The sequence below is a fragment of the Priapulus caudatus genome, unplaced genomic scaffold, assembly GCF_000485595.1.
Source record: "Priapulus caudatus unplaced genomic scaffold, Priapulus_caudatus-5.0.1 Scaffold14, whole genome shotgun sequence".
NCBI classification, from domain to species: domain Eukaryota; kingdom Metazoa; phylum Priapulida; class Priapulimorpha; order Priapulimorphida; family Priapulidae; genus Priapulus; species Priapulus caudatus.
The window spans coordinates 257867-265710 of NW_014577075.1; positions in this window are offsets into that span (position 1 = coordinate 257867).

Consider the following 7844-nt stretch of genomic DNA (forward strand, 5'->3'; position numbering starts at 1 on the left):
GTCGTCGTCGTCGTCAAGGGACACCACCAGCACTTCGTCGTTGGCGTGCGCCGTGGCGGGACGGACGCCGCCGCCGCCACCGTCCGATTCCACGGTTTCGCCGCCGTCTCCACCTTCGGGCATGTCCGATTCCACGGTTTCGCCGCCGTCTCCACCTTCGGGCATGTCCGATTCCACGGTTTCACCGCCGTCTCCACCTTCGGGCATGTCCGATTCCACGGTTTCGCCGCCGTCTCCACCTTCGGGCATGTCCGATTCCACGGTTTCGCCGCCGTCTCCACCTTCGGGCATGTCCGATTCCACGGTTTCGCCGCCGTCTCCACCTTCGGGCTTGTCCGATTCCACGGTTTCGCCGCCGTCTCCACCTTCGGGCATGTCCGATTCCACGTTTTCACCGCCGTCTCCACCTTCGGGCATGTCCGATTCCACGGTTTCGCCGCCGTCTCCACCTTCGGGCTTGTCCGACGGGTCGTTAGCCTCGTGGCTAAGGTCGGTGTCGTCCACTAGTGCTTCCTCGTCTCCCATATCACTGCCAGGCGCGGTTTCCGCTTCCCTTTCTGCATCAGTAGCACCAGCTGCAGCAGCGCAGAGCTCTGTAACAGCTTTACCACTTTCATTAACTCTACTCTGTGCACCAGCACCACACTCGCTAACAGCTATATCCTGTACATCAACGCGACCCTGTGCATCAGCAGCAAGCACCGGAACAGCTTTACCCTGAGCATCAGCAGCACAGTCCGTAGCAGCTTTACCCTGAGCATCAGCAGCACAGTCCGTAGCAGCTTTACCCTGAGCATCAGCAGCACAGTCCGTAGCAGCTTTACCCTGAGCATCAGCAGCACAGTCCGTAGCAGCTTTACCCTGAGCATCAGCAGCACAGTCCGTAGCAGCTTTACCCTGAGCATCAGCACCACAGTCCGTAGCAGCTTTACCCTGTGCATCAGCTTCACCTTGCACGTCAGCTTCAGACGCTGCGTCGGCGGCGTCCACCCCATCCATACTTTCGCGCGCGTTCGTCTCTCCTAACACATCTTCCTCTTCCGGCACACCGTCCTCTGCCTCCTCCTCCTCCTCCTCCTCACGATCGGGCAGCTCGCTTTCCGTCATCTCACTTTCCGTCATCGTCTCGTCTCGCACCGCGGGAATCGCCGCCACGTCGGGGCTCGCGCCAGAGGTGCCCTCCGGTGTGCGTTCGGTGTCGTCCTCGCTCTCGACGACGCTGCCGCCTGGTGGCGTGTATCCGTTCTGGATCATGTCGCCGTGTTCCGTCTCGTCGTCATCATCGCTGTTGCCGTCTGCTCCTGGCGCCACCTGGAGACATTTAGTCAAAGGAACGATTAGTCTCTTGATTTGTGTATTACACAGCGTACATTTGTTTTCAGTCTGCTGTCTTTGTAAACTTCCGTCGGACTCAGCTTTGCCTGAACGCAACAATGTATCACAGCGAAGATTCATACAGAAGCGAGAACCCTTACCAGAAGCAACCTGCTGGATAACACATGTTCAATAAATGCACGATCACCAACGTCACGAGTAAAATCACGACGTCGATCACAGAAGGAAGCCAACCGGAATCACCTCGATCGTGCCCGTAACGTGTTCCCCCTGCACATTGTCCGGCGGCTCCTCTGTGTCGGCGTGATGTGGCAGCACCTCGCAGTGGATGTGATCGGTGCATGTCGTCTCCTCAGCATCCTCCTCCGCACAGTCGTCCTTGCCGGCTTCCGAGGTTTCGACTGGACGCATCACCGGGCGCGAATAAACGTTAGATTAACGTGTTGCATTATTTATACATTAGATTAACATGTGATTCACGTTAACGTCGACTCAATGTTTTTCGTTGTCTTCGAAGGTTTCGACTGGAAACTTGGCTGCTCAGAGGGACATCGTAGCTGTGTGGTAACGATTAGTACTATCATACCACATCGAAAAATTTGCGACTAAGACTGATATTAAATAGTCTTATTAATTAGGCCTGTGCCAAATTTGGCTCGTGCCGAGCGTTCACATGGACGGTTTTTCGGGGCCGTGCCGAGTTAGAATGAGCCAATTTGGTCCCATCGAAAACTTCTGACCAGGCCCGAGCTAAATTTTAGCACCAGCCAAATCGGTAAAGCGGTAAAAATATAGTGGCCCAAATGACTGAGCTCGGATACGAACGTGCACTTCGACGAAATAAAGTCCAAAACAGTATAAACATTTGGAAAATTTGATCAGGATGTGCATGTTTTCAAGATTGATAATTGAACTCGAAACGGAAGTAAACACTGAATCGTACACAACGCCATCTCGCGACAGACAGTATTCGCTTGCGTACGTGTGAACGCTCCGACTCAAGCCGGCTCAAGCCAAATTTAGCCTGAGCCAAATTTAGCCCATTTAGCTCGAGCCAAACCATTACCGCGTGAACGCTGTATGTAAGTGAAACGTTGCTGACAATGGCTCCCTTGTGTGTGCTAACATCAGGTACTACTGCACGCTACTACATAGACTAAGTGAGATGCTATGCAGATTGACTTTAGAACTTCAAGAATCCAACATTAGTTAGACATATATATAGAGGCTCACGCTAAATTTAACAATGAGCAATTTGAATTTGAATGAGGCCGATAAGGAGATACACAATCAACATTTAAACAACATACACTTCATTGTTTTACATAAACATATAGAATTCATTGTTGCTGGAAAACCACTAACCAACTGATTCATCTGCCAAAACAGTGTCCATTGGTCCCCCTTCACTCCGTCCACTTTCATCCACTTCTGGCGTACTATCCATCGTTGGCTGTGCTAGTGTGTAGATATTTATCTGTTAAAATATGGACAAGGGAGAATAATCATAATATTCACAAAAATACAACAAACACGATTTACATTTAGACTTGCTGCACACTCAATATACATTATGTATGTATGGGGATTTTAGGCATCAGTTGAATGCTGGTTCTATGCTGGTTTATAGAAAACCAGCAGGACACCCGGCGTTGCCCGGGAAATGAAGTACTCAGTTTGTGACTACTTGGTTGAAAGGAAAAGACCCCCAAAATCTTCATGGAAATTCAGCATGAATATTTTCTTTCAAACAGAACATTTATATCCTTTGTAACAGAGATACACGGGTCAAACAAAGTTGACTTCTTCCAAAACATAGAAAATGAGCAAATGAACGCAACATTTAGCAGGTTTGCTGCAATAACTGGTGCTGCCCTTCGGCTGGTGGATTTTATTCGTTCTGCTCGGAGACTTGCTTGTTCTCCCTCAGCAGACTCTTGTTGTGTGCTGATGTAATGTTGGGAGGCATCAACACTGAGGCGAGCTTCATGTTGTTCCTCAGTTTCCCGCTGCCTGCCCCTTGCCTGTCTGGAGGACTGAACACTGAGGCAGGCGTGGCGTTGCTCCTGTGTTTCCTCCTGCCTGCTCCTTGCGCGTCTGGAAGCATCAGCAGTAATGCGAGACTGATGTTCCTCTGTTGTCTCTTGCTCTCTCCTTGCTCGCATGCGACGGGCTTGTGAAGATCTTCTGCCAATGTTGCATCGTTTTGTTCGTCCCATCTTGAACTGTGGTTTGGCGACTTGCTCCTATCATGAATGCACAATGATGCACAGCACTGCGACTATTTGCGCTGAATTTTATCGAATGTTCTCGAACCTATCGGAAAAAGTCGTGCACACTCTGTCAGTGCATAGTGAATGTTGTTATGACAAACACATGGCACGTGGAACATAATGCATGAATAGTAACGCAATGTGACGTGCATTGTACAGTAATGCGAATCAGTGCAAAGTGAATCCCGCCTGCATGGGCCCGTTTATTTACCGCTGCTACAAGGGTGCGTGCGTTGATTTAACGCTGCTGCAGAAGCATCATTTTTGCATCATTTTTTCCTTTTGCAATGTCAGATGTCCTCGGAGGTCAAATCCAATGTGCCCATGACATTCAGGATCCAAAGTTACATCTAATGGCCCATATTGATTTGATTCGAGAAAAGACAAACAGAGAAACTTCCACAAATATGTATTAGATCAACAGATTGACAAGTTTTTGTGTAGGACCATTGATAATTACATTATTAGAACTGCACAAACATCCTCACATAAAGGTTTACGAAATAAAATGTCGATTTGTTTAGCTATAAAATTTACTGACACTAAAATTATTTGGCCTTCCTAAAATGTATACAACACCATTTGAACGCCCTCAATCCTGACCGTCCAAACCTGCTATTGGTGGATCCAGATATTTGCCAATATGGGTGGAAGGGAGACAACCACCAGTGATAGGGAGGTTTAGGGGAGAATCACAAGGTCCCACAGTGGCATCCAGCTGCAGATTTTAGAGATACACACAGCAATTTCTCACCTCTAGTGAGCATTACATTTGGGAACCAACACATAAAATAGGTTTTAAATGTTCATACTTGACCGATTCCCATTTTTTCACTCGGTTCCTGATATTGATTCTTGGATTCATGGGCCCCCTGGCCAGTGAACCGATCATATATATACTTTGTCTACACTTTTTTGATAACGTTCGTTGATAAGTGTGAATGGACGCTTGGTAAAATATAAAATTTTTACCTGTTTCCAATCATTGTAATGTTTGTTCGTTGTATTATCATGATTAGCAGCAAAAGAGACAGCTGTACGATGTACCCCATTCCATCTATACCAGGGGTCAAAATTAGATTTTTATTATGGTATTCATTCGGGATACCAGGTATTGAAATCTGGTATCCCCCCCCCCCAAAGATCTGGTATCCCATTTTTTGGATAGTAATTTCAGTTTGCCTTCAAAATTCTCATCGCTCGCGTTCATTTTACATACGCCTCCACAGTATTGCCTAGACGCATTGTCTGGTTCGCTTGATACAATCAGGAGTAGATAATAGGGAAGGAGTGTGACTTCAATAAACAAGGGAAATTTGTCATTTACTAGCCTTATAATACCTACGATTTACTACACGTAACTCATCCAACTTGAGCTCAAATCGTACACAGTACATTCGCCTAGCATCGTGCGAAATCGTTTCCTCGTATACACCCGCAATCCGGAGATATAGACTAAAACGTACGACACGATTTTCCATTCTGCTGCCAGCAAACTCGATGCGTTTTGCGCTAAAATTTAAACAAAAGGCAGCTACTAACCACAGCTTGCTCTCTCGGCGAGGCGGTGTGGCTCGCAGGGAGATTGCGGTGGGCGTGCGTGTGTGGGGGCATATCAGCTGTATGACTGTATGCCGATATGTAGCTGTATGCCGGGTCAAAGGTTATCTCGCCGAGTGTTGCGTCGATGTGCAATCTCCCTGCGAGCCCCACCGCCTCGCCGAGAGAGCAAGCTGTGGTTAGTAGCTGCCTTTTGTTTTAATTTCGGTGCAAAACGCATTGAGTTTGCTGCAATGATATTGATAACACAAGTGTCTTAACATTATAGGGCATTTACTCTATAATTCTGACACCTAGGCCTTAGATCAATAATTATGCCAAGGAATGTGTACACTGTACAGTCTAGCTGTCCATGCTAGTGTCAGATTATGTTTCTAGGCCTAGGGAACAACGGTGCAAATCCACTTCAGGCACCTTAGGTATCACGAAGTGATGCACAGATTTCTGTGTATCATCAACTGATGCACAGACTTTCCGTATATCAAGGAATGATGCAAAAACCCTAACCCTAACCCACTTCGTGATACCTCAGGTTATACTTTATGACTTAGGGTTAGAGTTTTTGCATCATTCCTTGATATACAGAAAGTCTGTGCATCAGTTGATGATACACAGAAATCTGTGCATCAGTTGATGATACACAGAAATCTGTGCATCACTTCGTGATATCTAAGGTGCCTAAAGTGGACTTGCGCCGGAAACAACTGGTAACTACAAATTGAACTACAGTACATATAGGGCAATGTCAGTGTCCTGAGTATGTGTAGCCTAGCCAGGATCTGCGAGTGTTTCACGTAGTGAGAAGCGATAACGAAGAAGGCAACTTGTGGCTACGGCATGTGCACATTGACATTCTAACCCAATGCACATGTGATGCGCCATGATGTGCATCAATAAACAGTGAAACACTGACACGGGCCTTGCGTTTTTTAGAAACATAACATAGTAACATTACATACCACATTAGGGTGTTTTTAGACAAAGAACTGCATAATACTCCCTAAATTACTCGACAATTAGATTTACTGCATAAATTGGCGAAGATTTATTATAAGAATTAGAAGTTGGCGGCAATTGACTACAACGGACGTCACGCTCCGGACGCAACAAGCAACTGACTTGTGTCAGCGTAGCGCGGTCATTCAATCACTTAAAATCTAAAGTGGCTACTACACATTATATACAATATGTAATCATACATAAATAAACCTGTGGACTGTTTACCTGCCTTACAGCCGATTAGAAGTTACTCAGAAATTCTACTCGACAAAACATTAGACGAGCCTCGTTTTGATTTTCTACACTCACGGGCTTACGGTGTTGCCTGCGAGGCGGCGGAAACAAATTTCCGATGCACGAACACAAAATAAATATTTTTATGCTGAAAGGGTCATTACGTGCGGAAAAATGGTTAAACCTAAACAGGATCAATGCAAGTAACATTTTCTTTAACTCGTCAATCGTATTTTAAGCGAAACGTCTGAGTCGTTCGTTAACTATTTCACGGAAATAAGGCTCGGAACCCAGTTTTTGACTCGGCCATGATCGTTTCGCTCGGCGTGTGCACGCCATAGGTGCTGCACGCATGCTCGTATCGGAATCGATTTTCACGTGGTCGTGAAAATCTTTCAGCAATATCACCACAGACTAACGGATACATAGTAGTCGTACACACGTATCCGTTAGTCTGTGATATCACTGAGCAATACCAATGGCAATTAACTCTAAGATCTACATTTTTTTCACATAAAATACTTCCCTCATGAAAATTGCTATATGTTCTATGCGGCCACCGTAGCATCATTATGTGCTCATTCTGTGTTTATGGGCTTTCTTAATGGCAAATACGCCTATACTAAAATAAGTATAACAGCTCGGTACCATTATACCAAGAGTAGATAATCACAAAATGTGTTATTATCTACTCTTGATTATACTCAATTAGCGTTTTCCGTCATCAAATGGGAATTAATTATTCATGGCTCGACCCACGATATTCCGATCGACCCGAGTATCCGTCAACGTGATCCATATCTCAATCAAATCAATTCTCTAACGAAGTAGAGTAGCTCAACAATTTATTCTCTACTAGCGGGATACCCGGCGTTGCCCGGGGAAATCAGTGGCGTTACTCAGTTGGTGACCACTTGGTTGAAAGGAAAATACCAAAAAAAATCTAACTATCTATCTATCCATGCATCCATCCCATCCCATCCCATCCCATCCCAAACAGTAAAAAATGATAAGAAATCAAAAGAGAAGACATAAAAAATAAAAATAATTAATAAATTAAAAAAATAATAAATTAAATAAATTAATAAATAAAAGATAAAAAAAAATACATACTAAAGAGGTAGGTAAAAGGGTAAAAGGAAAAAAGGGGCAAATAAGTCGCCCAGCTGGGACTCGAACCCGGAATCCCAGTGTAGGATACGAATGTTCTAGCAATTACGCCACTGCGCCGTTAAGGGAATACACCATGGATTCACACGTACGTGATGTTAATCTATTTATAAATCGAATTTTTATAAATTTTTAACTTTTTAACTTTTTTAAATTTTTGTTTCAGCCAGAACCACCTCCCAGACGTGCTAATCGCCCTCGGAAATTTGCATCCAGATCGCTTGGGCGGTTTGGCCGGGCATAGGGGACATACATACATACATACATACATAC